The sequence below is a fragment of the Papaver somniferum genome, unplaced genomic scaffold (assembly GCF_003573695.1).
Source record: "Papaver somniferum cultivar HN1 unplaced genomic scaffold, ASM357369v1 unplaced-scaffold_10, whole genome shotgun sequence".
Classification (NCBI taxonomy): Eukaryota; Viridiplantae; Streptophyta; class Magnoliopsida; order Ranunculales; family Papaveraceae; genus Papaver; species Papaver somniferum.
The window spans coordinates 758,482-772,810 of NW_020618825.1; the positions used below are offsets into that span (position 1 = coordinate 758,482).

Here is a 14,329-nt window from a genome sequence, read left to right on the forward strand (position 1 = left end):
GGACTTGCCACGAAGAATTAATAGCCGAATGGGGAGTTCGGACCAATACATTGGAGACGTGTTAAGAAGTAAACTTGCTAAAATATCTTCGACAATCGATCATACCAGCACTAATGCACCAGAACCCATCAGAACTCTGCAGTTAAGCGTGCTTGGGCGAGAGTAGTACTGAGATGGGTGACCTCTTGGGAAGTCCTCGTGTTGATTGCCTTTTTTTATTTTTATTTTCCATTTTTTTTAGCGGTTTTCCTTATGGCTGTGAGCCGACTAGTTAGCGAAGGGATTACCCGAGAGAAAGAATGGGTTTTTATGGCACGAAGCCTAGGAGGGCGCGCGCCCCAAGTTTTTGGAGTTCATCCAAAAACGTGCATTTAATTGAATATTTTAATAATTTTTTATTAAAATACTACTAAAACGATGTTGTTAATCCAAAATAATTGCACGAAAGGATTCTCCTCGCCATAACGTTTCCAACGAACCATCATTTGCCTGAATCGGACTTGCCACGAAGAATTAATAGCCGAATGAGGAGTTCAGACCAATACACTAGAGACGTGTTACACTAGTGGAAAACAGATGTTCCGCGACCGTCAGGACAAGTCATATATACGAGTTATACGACCATTTCCAACCGTCTATGTTGGGGTCTCTGATAAAGCACCGCTGTTTTGTACGACCCTTAGACGTGGGTCTCAAATAACGACGGATTTTAAGGGTTACGAGGTGCAGACCCTTAGCCGTGAGTCTCAGATTTAAATTATAATATAAAAAATATATAAATTCAGACTTGCTGAAATGCCTGAATGGCTAAATCTGAAATAATCTGACTGGAACTCAAAGTTAAGTCAAATGAAACTCAAAAAAGGTCAAGTCAAAGTCAAGTAAAATGGAACTCAAATGAAATCCAAATTTAAACTCAAACTTGAGAATTCCACATTCATTCACTTTATCCATTTGGTTTAAAATTACACAAAAAAGATGAAATTTTGGCTCAATACAAAACATGTCCAAGCTAGGTAGCTAATAAGTTCTAACAACAAGATGCTAAACTAATAGACAATAAGCTAAAAACAACATGTTAAACAACAAAACAATAAGCTCCTCCGATGACGATGAACTTAGCCAATACTTCATAAATGATATCAAGTAGAGCATCCATGTGTTGTGTCCCTGGTTCACATACGACAAAGAACGTCGTTCCTGCAACATACACCAACCACCAATACCATAAATGTAATGTTCAAGGTATAAGGATCATGTAAACAACAATTGGCTCATTAGTTAAAATTAATATCTGTAGCTGAAAGGGAAATCGAAGGCAGATACAAAGAAATGGGTTGAATCCTTTGGAAACTCATGTGTTTTTATTTTTTGTAAGTAACGACATCACAGGGGAACAAATAGATCATTCTAAGGCAACAGATAAAACTCAAAATCAAATCACAAAAGGAGGTTCAAGTTTTGTTGTCAACTCACATGTGTGGGCAGGGGAAGCTACATTCCAATCTACCAGAAAGTAACACCAGATACATTCCAATCTACCAGCTACATACATGACGTCAAGATGTTCTTTGTAAATTCCATCATAAAGATGACAAATCTCCATAATCAGGTACAGTTTACCCTGCAAAAAACCACAAGTAAAAGACGACAAATCTCCATAACTGAGTGCATGTTTTCTCATAAGTGCATATTGAAGACTAAAGACAATAGGCTCTGAATTGAAGACTGAGATTTAAGGTAGACTTACTCCACCATCAAAAGCAACAGGCTTGCCAAAACGACTCAATTCCGCCTCTAGTTCAGCAATACTTTTATTAATTATCGACTGGAGGCCTGGGATGCGAGACTTGATTACAGTTCCCAAGTGCTGCAAAATCGACCATTATGCATCAGTTTGAGTATGAAATAAACCAAAGCTCATAGATAACCAAGTATAATTTTAGGAACAGCCAGACAACACGAGTTTTCGCATTGCCAACCTTTATAAATTGCAACCTAGGTCACATATAACAAACCCCTGATATTAAAAATGTACGTTAAGATGAGGATGGTCTAAATCTAGACAACGAGATTTACAAGTTAAATAGAGTATACACAATCGAAAGAGACACTCTGACATTTTAAATAAATTTGGGAGACAACCCATTTAACATGAAGAATTCCTAGCTTATCATCAGTACCCAATGAAATTTATTTTGTATTTGAAATAAAAACCATCCATCCCAAGCCGTAACAGCCATCATATTCTATGGAGACATTCGCAGTATTCCCCATTTTAAAGACAAACAAGGAACCAATCCACAAGCTACGATACTCCTACCCTATACCACTTGAATATCATTGCAGTAGTTTTCCAAAATAGGACTAATCAATCTACCATATAGAAATTTAAAAGATAATCCTAGCTACCAGTTTGGACTAGCTAGCCATACCACGTTCAATCTGGCACGATATCATTCTCAAATTCTAGTCTTCTAGTCGTTGATTATACATGAATCCCATAAACTAATTAATTCCAATTTATATATAAAAAAATGCATTTATAAGATATCATGTGGCAGTATAAATATAGACCCAATAGTTGGCAGAATACATGTTACCATATCCAGGACCGACATAGCCTTGGTTAGGATACATGTTAGGATCTTGAGCAGCTGAAACATATCCATAACCTCCATTGTTTTTGTCCACTGTAAACCACAAAAGCACACAGGTTACATCGCCAACAATTCCAAACGAAGGCTTAACATGATCAATTAAAAACCCAATTTTAGCATCAACCCCTGACTACTATAACCCAATTTGAGCAACAATACCAAGATGCATGTTCTTGTCAAAAGACGGTTCTAACAACACAAAAGTAATGACAAGAAAACCACACATCAAGGATGTATCAGTACTTTGTATAATATGTAATACTGTTGTGCCTGCTTCCTACTTTTACGAACCAAAACTCAAGAATCGTGACCCATCCCTAAAACCAAAACCGAATGCACTTAGGCAAGAAAGAGCATTTGATTACAGATATTAAACCAACAGACAAACATTCTTTGTTGAAAGTATACTTGTTCTCTGTTATAAGCATACGTTAGACTCCCAAAACACTAGCTATGGCAACTCCTGCAGTACCCTGTAAAAATATATTACAAAGTCAGATCAAAGATGAATTAAGGATCAAAGATACCAAAGCTAACACGAGGACACCCTCAACAGCTGCAGAACCAAACTCTATACAGGTGGTCCCCCAACATACTACTAATCCACTCAGGTTCTTTCCACATTTTGGATTTTATTAGATGGAATCCCATGATTCACACCATATATACATCAACAAGGTTTATAAAATCTATACCCTGCAAAGTCACTTGCAAACCATAAATATCTGACAAAGCTCAGTAATATCAACAGACCCCAACAGAACCAAAGTGACCAATCACAGTTTGGAACAAGGTGGCCAACAAAAAACCCACCATTAACACTATGAATACTAGAACAAGGTAGAACATGTGTTTCGTAATTATCTACCTTTGTCGTGAGAACAGTTTGGACCATGCATATGCATTATAAAGTTGATAGTTCGAAACCCGGAACATCTCCGTCAGCTTGCCATAATAAATGACCATCACTTATGGCTTGGGAGTTTTCTTTACCATACACATCAAACCATGAATGTCTTACACAAAACGAAAAGCTTCCTGCACAAGATCAGATAACAAAATTCAGATAGAGAACCGAGGTAGTTTTTTCCACGCAAATACTTGGACTATGGAACTAATTATTCTCCACATACCTGCCAAAGTTCAATCTCAATTAGTCAGGTATGTCTTTCTGGTCCTTGTATTTGTTAACATTTGCAAGATGGTTTCTGATTATGTCGCAAAGCCTACAGAATTCAGTTGTTCTCTTGTGCTTCTTACAAAACTGGAAGACTCGGTGTGCAGTCATCATTACAATAGAGAGAAATATTACACTCAAACTCATCAAGACTGAAAAATCAAAAATCCCTAAGAGATAAAAAGCGGTTGAAAGGAGGTAAACCTAATTAAAATATCAGATGGCTTACCGCGTAGAATGCTTATAGTTTAGTGTTGTTACGGAGAATTTCGAGAACCATTCTGTAGGCCTCTAACCACAGAGTAACAAGCTCGCGGTCAGATATATCCTTTCCCTTCTCTCCACCAATATAGCTCAGCATCAAGTCTTCAGGCCTCTTATCCGCTTCCAAGTCATCAATGTCTAGAGCTTCTTCTAAAGCCTCTGCCTGGGTCTTTGCATTCTCAACTTTCTCAGTTGAAAGATGCAAAAATGGTTTGATCACCTCTTCCAGAGAACCAACATTAACTTGTTGGCATACAATCTGGTACTGAATCAGTCCGTTCTTTTCAAACCGACCTCTCCTCATATCATACTTGTCTACAAGAAAATTACTTTGAAAGATTAACAAAGTAACACAAAAACCTAGTCAACTTGGATTAAAAATCATCATTCCAAATCATATTGGAACTAAGAATAACATCATATGTAATCAAATACTAATATACGTACAACCACTGAAGTATTCATTTTATAACTATCATGTTGTTAAAACAGAAATCCCGTTACATTTGACATCAACCAAAACAAAATTACTTCGAAGAAAACAGAACGTGCTTGTACATTAACATCACCAAACCAGTAGTCCTTTCACATGAATTGAGACAAAATCAGTTAAAATTAAACATATTACTTCATTACCTAGACCCTAATACATGATCAGTAGACTAAATCTAAACAAACAAACCCCAACTTCAGTATCATGAAAACAACTAACATCACCTAAATACCAAAATCAGTTAAAACTTTTACCTGATGAAGATGTTCCTATAACTTAAGTTGTCTGACTGAAATCAAACAATAAATACCTGAAATCAAACAAATACAAATAATGGTTAAAACCCAATGAAGACAGCCAACTAAAAAGAAAATCAAGTTGAAAGAAAAGAAAAAAAAATAAAACTCAAATTTTGCACCTGATGAAATTTGTAAAATCAAACCCTAATAACCGCACCAAATTGAGAAATCAACCTGAAATCAACCAATAATCGAAAAAAGCTTAAAACCCAACGAAGAGAATCAACCAAATCAACAAAAAATAAATAAATTAAAACTCAAATTTTGTACCTGTGAAGTTTGCAAAATCAATCCCTAATAATCGCACCAAATTGAGAAATCAACCTGAAATCAACCAATAATCGAAAAATGATTAAAACCCAGTGTAGAGAATCAACCAAATCAACAAATAAAGTTATAAGAAAAGAAATAACGAGAACTTGAAACCTAATTGTACCTGATGTTGTTTGAAAAACCAAACCCTAACTTCACTAATGGCCAACGGTCTAACTACAAGATCGATGTTGTTTTTGTACTGAAGATCGGTGTTGGTGTTGTTCATGGATGTGGTAGATATATGATTTCTTTGAAGGTAGTCGGTGGTGGTTGAAGGGAGAGGGAAAGACAAGCTGAGGAGTGAGGAGTGAGTGTGAAGAGGAGAAAGATGAGGCGTAGATAGAAGGAGAAGATATCTTTATCCACGATAATAACGAGGTCTCTTCTTTCCGATCCAGCCATCCATCTCATCTCAATCAATGGCTCAAATCTTAAACATCTACAGCCGTTCATCAGACATCTAAAACAGTAACTGCAATGTACACCTGCGGGTCTCTGAATTGGAGTTCCAAGAGGGATACAAGGGTAAATAAATTTTATTATTCTGAGACAGCTTATTAAGCTCTCGGATATGGTCCATTTTCTTATTATATCAGAGACGGTTATTTATGGTCGGCGGTCCAACTACCATTAATGAGTGTCTCGGATGTGGGTAGTTAAACACCCATTTTCCACTAGTGTTATGTAGTAAACTTGGTATAATACCATCAGCAATCAATCATACCAGCACTAATGCACCAGTACCCATCAGAACTCTGCAGTTAAGCGTGCTTGGGCGATAGTAGTACTAAGATGGCTGACCTCTTGGGAAGTCCTCGTTTTGATTGCCTTTTTTTATTTTATTTTGCCATTTTTTTAGCGGTTTTACTTATGACTGCGAGCCGAATAGTTAGCGAAGGGATTAACCGAGAGAAAGAATGGGTTTTTATGGCACCAAGTCTGGCAAGGCGCCCGCCCCAGGTTTGTGGAATTCATTTTATAACGTTCATTTAATTGAATATTTTTATAGTTTTTTATAAAAATACTACTAAAACGAGGTTGTTAATCCAAAATAATTGCACGAAAGGATTCTCCTCGCCATAATGTTTCTAACGAACCATCATTTGCCCGAATCGGACTTTCCACGAAGAATTAATAGCCGAATGGGGAGTTCGGACCAATACATTGGAGACGTGTTAAGTAGTAAACTTGGTAAAAATACCTTCAGCAATCGATCATACCAGCACTAATGCATCAGAACCCATCCGAACTCTGCAGTTAAGCGTGCTTGGGCGAGAGTAGTACTAAGATGGGTGACCTCTTGGGAAGTCCTCGTGTTGATTGCCTTTTTTTATTTTATTTTTGCCATTTTTTTAGCGGTTTTCCTTATGACTGCGAGCCGACTAGTTAGCGAATGGATTACCCGTTATTTTTGCCATTTTTTTAGCGGTTTTCCTTATGACTGCGAGCCGACTAGTTAGCGAATGGATTACCCGAGAGAAAGAATAGGTTTTTATGGCAAGAAGCCTGGGAGGGCGCCCGCCCCCGATTTTTGGAATTCATCCAAAAACGTGCGTTTAATTGAATATTTTAATAGTTTTTTATTAAAATACTACCAAAACGAGGTCGTTAATCCAAAATAATTGCACGAAAGGATTCTCCTCGCCATAACGTTTCCAACGAACCATAATTTGCCCGAATCGGACTTGTCACGAAGAATTAATAGCCGAATGGGGAGTTCGGACCAATACATTGAAGACGTGTGAAGTAGTAAACTTGGTAAAATATCTTCGGCAATCGATCATACCAGCACTAATGCACCAGAACTCTGCAGTTAAGCGTGCTTGGGCGAGAGTAGTACTAAGATGGGTGACCTCTTGGGAAGTCCTTGTGTTGATTGCCTTTTTTTATTTTATTTTGCCATTTTTTAGCTGTTTTCCTTATGGCTGCGAGCCGACTGGTTAGCGAAGGGATTACCCGAGAGAAAGAATGGGTTTTTATGGCACGAAGCCTGGAGGGCGCCCGCCCCAGGTTTTTGGAATTCATCAAAAAACGTGTATTTAATTGAATATTTTAATAGTTTTTTATTAAAATACTACCAAAACGAGGTTGTTAATCCAAAATAATTGCACGAAAGCATTCTCCTCGCCATAACTTTTCCAACGAACCATCCTTTTCCTGAATCGGACTTTCCACGAAGAATTAATCACCGAATGGGGAGTTCGGACCAATACATTGGAGACGTGTTAAGTAGTAAACTTGGTAAAATATATTAAGCAATCGATCATGCCAGCACTAATGCACCAGAACCAATCAGAACTCTGCAGTTAAACGTGCTTGGGCGAGAGTAGTACTAAGATGAGTGACCTCTTGGGAAGTCCTCGTGTTGATTGCCTTTTTTTATTTTTATTTTGCCATTTTTTTAGCGGTTTTCCTTATGGATGCGAGTCGACTAGTTAGCGAATGGATTACCCGAGTGAAAGAATGGGTTTTTATGGCACGAAGCCTAAGAGGGTGCCCGCCCCAGGTTTTTGGGATTTATCCAAAAACGTGCATTTAATTGAAGATTTTAATAGTTTTTTATTAAAATACTACCAAAACGAGGTTGTTAATCCAAAATAATTGCACGAAAGGATTCTCCTCGCCATAACGTTTCCAACGAACCATCATTAGCCCGAAACGGACTTGCCACGAAGAATTAATAGTCGAATGGGGAGTTCGGACCAATACATTGGAGACGTGTTAAGTAGTAAACTTGATAAAATACCTTCAGCAATCGATCATACCAGCACTAATGCACCAGTACCCATCAGAACTCTGCAGTTAAGCATGCTTGGGTGAGTATTCTCGAACCACCATACAAACTGCTGAGCGAAGTTGCAGGAACAGGAGCATAAATTTTGAAATGTTCCCACAAAAACGCCTGAAGAAAAGCGATGTGGATATGCGACTCTACCTTCTTGTACCCGTTGGAAACATGCATGTCTTTTGCTAAGGCGTCCAGATGAGAATACAGTGATCCAAGGAACAAGGCGCCTAGGGGAAGCACCTCACCTTTTGCCAGCCTTATGGAAAACCTAACAAGGTCACCTCTTATGGTATTCTTTCCAGAATCATCGTCAAATATGTCTCTGGATATCCACAAAGACAGGAATGCAATCACGCCAAGCTCGTCTTCCAACTCCTGACCTGGTTTCGGGTCTGCAGGAGACCACTCCGACACCCACCAAGTGTAAAAGCATCTCGAATATTTCTTCTCCTCCTTATCCAAATCATCGAATTCTGCCTCCTTTCGAAGTATAACATCATAATTGCGACGTTCTGCATCAGAAAACTTGTAAAAGAAGCTTCCGACGATAGGAAAGTTCATCAACGCGGCTACGCTCTCCAAAGTAATAGTCAACTCTCCCCACCGACATATGAGTGTATGAGTAGAAGGGCGCCACCTAGAAATGAAAGTGATCAAGCCCGCAACATCTTTCTTAACTTCAAAAGTAGCAGATACCATGACTGCATTGAGGATTTGCGCTTTGATCAAATTAGCTTTAATACTTATTATTCAGCATGCGCATCATCCATCCTTCCTAAGAACCCAGTAGAGTATGACAAATCTTAAAGTCAATCGGTGAAGGCGGATATTCATTTTTTCGAAGACAGAACCTCATCACAAGTGCTGAAGAACAGGATGAATCAGCTTCCATATTTTCTGAACCAGAGAGCAGGACTATCTTGTGACTAGGATGTTTCCTAATGTTCGGAAAAGGCACAGTGAACAACTAATCATCTATGTTCGGCATATCTTTGAAGTTGTTAACACTCCCCGACTTGGCACCAACGTTATCTTCAGAAGGCATTTCAACAGGAGTCTTTTTGTTCATCCTACGAAAAGCAAATGTGGAGGTCAACACCTATACAAAACGCATGGGATATGTAGTCACACATGACATGACACACATTCGCGTTAAAGCACACAAAGCAGGGAAAGTAAGCAGGCTGGTATAAAGTCATAATAGCCAAGTCAAGGTCACGAGACTGGTATGGGTTCACGTGAAGACAAGACTAGTCACGCCAGTCCGGTATTGGTCAATGTCAAAGTCAGGTATCGGGCCACGTCAGCAAATGAGGCTGGTATTCATCAAGTCACAAGTCCGGTATTGATCAATTTACAAGTACGACATTCATCAAGTCACAAGGATGGTATTGGATTCAAACGAGACTGACATTAAGCCGTGACAACATACAAGACTGGTATTACTCAAATCACAAAACCGGTGTTGGTCGAGTAAGCAAGGCTGGTATAAGGTCGACTTTCGGTCAGGCATATGCGGTGGGACCCGCGTCCAATCAAACACACACGATGGGCCACATTCATGTGCACGTATTATAACAAGGATTTCTTATATTCATGGGAATCGTGTTTACGAAATTCAATCCAAACTTCTTTCCAAGCTACAACCTAAAAAGCTAGGTTTTCATGCAACGATGAAAAGGAAGCAAAAACAACGTATTCATGGATTCACGACCAAGCAATCCTAGCAAATATCAGGAGTTTTTGCTATCAATTTCGGTGGAAGAACTAATCATGATATATCTTGCAAAAGGTTTTCCTAAGAAATTAGGGTCTTTTCCTAAAAAAAAAAAGACGGAAAGCTTTCCTTGCTCGGACGGACGACGGCGACGAGCTCCGGCGGCAGCGACGGGCGGCGTGATCGGCGGCAGAAGCTGCGGACAGAGAAGGGAGCTCCAAACAAACAAAAAAAAAATTTGTGAGAAAAAAGAAAAGGGTCGGCCCCTTTATAAACAAAAATTGGAAGAATCCCAATAGGAAAAGGATTCCTCTTTTGATTCAAACACCCAAGGAAGGAAACCGGTCCCACCAAAGGATTCCATGTTTGCACGGAGGTGTTTACATGAACAATTACTAGCGTTCGGTCAAAATTCTTATGGGTAAGCTTCCTTTATCCTGTCTTTCTCACATATGTATGTCACCATCTCATACCTACCCCACAATAGTGTAACCATTATGTGCTAGGCAGGGGACTTAATGTTGATGGTGGATTTTCATTTAAGGCTAAAATTGTAAAAATCCAAAAAATATGCGCTAACACCCTGCAAAGGATAAAGCCACTGATAAAGTGGAGAATACTTCTTCACTATAAACTTATAGCATTACCAATTAATGCATGACCAGCCTTGTATTTCCTGTACTGCTCCACTCTTATTATTCGTGCGGCATGACGACTGAGTGTTGCTCTCAGCAGAGCAACACGAATCTCCAAGCATTAAATAAGGAGGCACGTACGAAATACCCGTACATGCTATAACTCTCGGAGTGTTATACTAGCCCGATTCAGCATCTGGACTGTCCATATCAGTCTCAGAAATAATCACGACCATCCAACTTCACCAGCATGATTGGATGGCTTAGATCGAATCCATAACCCTCAAGCAGGTATTGGAATGTTCAACACCAGACCAATGCGGACCCCGCATGGTCGGCCTCCCCAAAAGGGTAGCATGGCTTGCAACTTCTTCCAGCCAAAGCAGCGTGGACGGGAAACCCTAAATTAGTGTTTGCAGCACATTACATGTGTCGCAAATAAGTCTCAACCATAGTTGCAAGAAATCAGACTCTTTAAATATCAATACGAGTTCATGCCCGGACATCGAAATCGTCCCTAATCAAGATGCTTAGCTACACATAACAATAGAGTTCATAGCAGATAAAGATAAAACCACCCAAAATATAAATTCAAAACTAAGTTATCAAACCAAACAGCAGCTGAGGTGGAATGGATATTGTGGATGTGACTTGACAGGTGATGATGTTGTGCTGAACTGATGGTGGAATGATCTTGCTGCAAGCTGCTGCAGGGCTGTATGGCTTGAACTATGAAGTGCTGGTGGATATTGTACTGGACTTCAACTGGCGCTTTGCTCGAGAGGGAAGTTATCTCGATATGGACTGTTGGAGGAAGATGAGACAGCAGCTGGTGGAGGTGAAGTGGAGAGTGCTGCTGGTGACGTTGTTAATGGTCCTGTACTGCTCAAACTCGTTTCCTGTGCGCTGGAGATGGTGATCTGATGGTGGGTGCAGAACTGGTGGAGATGCAACGGTTGTTTCAGCGAGCAAAAGCTCGCTGAAGTTAGGGTTGTAAGCAGCTGAAGAGGGGATATGCCCTCCTTCCTGTAGGTTTCAACTCCCTTTTATAGTTTTTATTCCTCCTGCAATTTAGAATCGGGTTAACAACCCAACTTTCCTGATTTCTCGACAAAAAAATCTCTGTGAGATTCAAAAGTCAAAACCCTCTATTCCGTGTTGTATTCAACTTCTTCTAACCCATCTCGACTAGCCATAGGGACCCGAACTGTGCTGGAAACTTGGCAGCAACAGGTCTTGCTTTCTTGGCTTGTAGTTCAGCCAGAAGTGGACCCCAAAGCCACAACAAATCATACCCAATCTCTCAATCTATATTGGCTTCGAGTCCATGTTCTTATCCTCGGAAAATGTCCACCAGAACTATTATCTAGATGTCAGCAATGCTGGTTCAGGAAACTCATGGCAACTGGATTTGAAGTTGTGAAGCAATGGTCTGTCAGGCATTTTCTCGAACATGTTCGTGCCTCTGGCAATCTAATAATGGATGCATACTGGCTGTATAATGGAGGTCACACAAAACTCCTTCCCTGCAATTCATACAAGCCAAACATTCATTCACAAATTATCATCGTAATCTCAGTACTCAGAATCACCCATTCAGCCATAAAGATCAATGGCAGCAGCTCAACTCAGTCTTGGTTCAATTCATACAAACTCGCTCCATCTTGCTGCCAAATTGCAACTTCATCTCAAACCCATCTTCTAATTCTCATTGAACTTCTGAAATACCATTCCAAAAAACTCAGTTCATCCCCCAGTTCAACGGCAACAGCTCCTTGTTGTTCTCGACTGAATTTTCGCCTGATATTCAAACTCAGACTATGACACAGCTTCTTAGTTTCAGTCCGCAAATCTCCCTTAGCCTCCACTGATGAGCCATCGTGACATAAAGCTTGCCGACGAGAAGGACCTGGTGCAGAGGTGGTCTTCATGATTAAGCTGGAATGGGAACACTGAATTATGAAAATCTCGAACAACTTCTGTAGTTTTGAAGCAAAGTAGAAGTAGGTGGCCCGTAGTGAACTGTAGTCTGCTTTTATAACTCTGAAGCTGTTTTGAGTATTTGCCTCCTGTAACAATAGTATTTGCCTTCCTGTAACAATCCATTTTTGACGCACTAAAGACTTCTAGCTTTTACTTCCACCCCCGTCGACTCTTAAAGTCGGCAAGTAACAAATTAACCTCTTATTTTCCCTTGTTTTCTATCACATGACTACGACATCCCTGTTAACTGCAAACAAAACGTAATATACACCAATACAAGAAAAATAACCAAGAAAAGTATAAGAAATTGACATTCAAAAGATGTATTTTAGGCTCTTATCAGTGTACCCACGAAAGTTTTTGACCGAAAATTTCTGCTGAATTTCTAAACTCAAATCCGGCAGCTATGGTACGCGTACCCAAGCTGGTTATATTTATCAAATCGGAATTTCATGAACTTAAACAATAGATCAATAAGGAATGCAATCTCGGCAAACCGTGGCTATATTATTCATGAATTGATTCCAGTGAATCAAACCGATTTTGTTTCAATTGTGTCTATTCATAAAGATCTAAGCAATTGAACAACTCTTCAACTAGTTCTTATGAGTCATTTGAACTAGTTATGTGAAGAAGATGAATATGGTTAATATGGAAGTACTCATATGGCTAACCATTGGTTAACTATTTGTGAACCAACTAAGTGTACACGTTTAGGTACGGTTACTCAAATCTAAATGAAATACGTTTCATTTGTGTGTGACAAGCTAAGTTTCAATCTAACGGTTGAAATATATTAGCTTGGTTAAATCAGGTTTTTCATCTAACGGTGAATATTGAATGCTTTGTTACCAAGGTAACTTGGATTGCAAACCCTGATTTGAAAAATATAAAGGGGACATCTAGCAACTGGAAAAACTAATCCCCACACCTGCTGTGTGATACTAGTTGGTTTTGCTAGAGTCGATTCTCCTTTAACCTTAGTGTTGATGGTGGTTTTTAGCTTAGGGTTAAAATCGTAAAACCTTGCATCTGATGTGACGTCACTTTATAAGAAAACGAAGCCATGAGTGTTGACCTCTCCACTGGCATATTTATTGAGCCATTCAATATATTTACATGAAATTTATCCAGATTGGCGTATGTAGCAACCATCCCAGATGTTCTGTAAATTTCGGCGCCTTGCCCATATTCACTTAATATAAGTTACTTTGAATGCTTTTTATGCTATATTCCCCGGCTGAACCCTTAATATTGATATGGCATGACAATTCGTGTTCACTCGCAGCAGAGTAGCACGAATTTCCAAATATCAAAGATAAGGTCTTTACATAAGGTATTCAATCAGAAAGCATGCTGCTCTCTGGCAATGAACTTAAATAACTTTGTGTCAACACATAGAATCCAATCAATTAGTTTTGCGCCTTGCGCAATATACAAGACCTTGCTTGTCGAAAGTAAACCTAGGAAATCTAGGAAATTAATCTGCCATGGATTAGGAGTTGCAAAACCTTTGCACGGAATCATCAAAGGGAGGCGTGGTCATGCCTTAGGCCAACTGGTGCTACTTTTCATTGGCCACACCCCTTCATAAAACTGACCATATTTCCCTCGACCAATCGTGTCGCCTCACGCGCACATAAGTTGTGGCTGGGCCTATACTTGTCGGCCCCATTTCCCATCGACCAGTCAGGTCGCTCTAAAGCAGCCACACTCTCGCTAGAAGTGTAGTTGTGCCTTATATTTGGCCGGCCCCTTTTCTTGGCCAATCAAGTCACTCTAAACTTACCACCATACATTAAAGGCCAAACGCACCCTGTCGCGCCACCATACTAACTGGCAAGCCAAACGTGCCCTGCCACAACAACATATTGATTGGCATGCCAACATGCAACTCTGCCGCGGTAAGATGCCAACATACCACTTCGTGGCAGCGTGCCATAAATAGAGCCCTATGTGCTAACCTACCTCATGTTCGTGTCCAACGCCATGAAAAAC

At 39.7% G+C, this 14,329-nt stretch overlaps 2 long non-coding RNA genes, 4 other non-coding genes and 1 pseudogene across 6 annotated transcripts; 5 read left to right on the top strand and 2 right to left on the bottom strand.

Annotated features, from left to right (window-relative positions):
- Positions 1 to 91: 91 nt before the first annotated feature.
- LOC113327122 lies at positions 92 to 210 on the top strand. The gene has a single exon (XR_003348785.1). It is a non-coding gene; the product is annotated as a 5S ribosomal RNA (ribosomal RNA).
- Positions 211 to 1,558: 1,348 nt separating this feature from the next.
- On the bottom strand, positions 1,559 to 2,666 carry LOC113326740. Its single transcript, XR_003348521.1, has 3 exons — positions 2,604 to 2,666; positions 1,751 to 1,870; positions 1,559 to 1,624 (listed from the first exon to the last, which is right to left on the bottom strand). It is a non-coding gene; the product is annotated as an uncharacterized LOC113326740 (long non-coding RNA).
- Positions 2,667 to 3,101: 435 nt separating this feature from the next.
- LOC113326771 lies at positions 3,102 to 3,836 on the bottom strand. The gene is made up of 3 exons (XR_003348528.1): positions 3,794 to 3,836; positions 3,529 to 3,698; positions 3,102 to 3,133 (listed from the first exon to the last, which is right to left on the bottom strand). It is a non-coding gene; the product is annotated as an uncharacterized LOC113326771 (long non-coding RNA).
- A 2,082-nt stretch (positions 3,837 to 5,918) lies between these two features.
- LOC113327197 lies at positions 5,919 to 6,037 on the top strand. Its single transcript, XR_003348858.1, has one exon. It is a non-coding gene; the product is annotated as a 5S ribosomal RNA (ribosomal RNA).
- Positions 6,038 to 6,414: 377 nt separating this feature from the next.
- Positions 6,415 to 6,533, top strand: LOC113327111. The gene has a single exon (XR_003348772.1). It is a non-coding gene; the product is annotated as a 5S ribosomal RNA (ribosomal RNA).
- A 447-nt stretch (positions 6,534 to 6,980) lies between these two features.
- On the top strand, positions 6,981 to 7,089 carry LOC113327213 (annotated as a pseudogene).
- Positions 7,090 to 7,463: 374 nt separating this feature from the next.
- Positions 7,464 to 7,582, top strand: LOC113327128. The gene has a single exon (XR_003348790.1). It is a non-coding gene; the product is annotated as a 5S ribosomal RNA (ribosomal RNA).
- Positions 7,583 to 14,329: the final 6,747 nt, after the last annotated feature.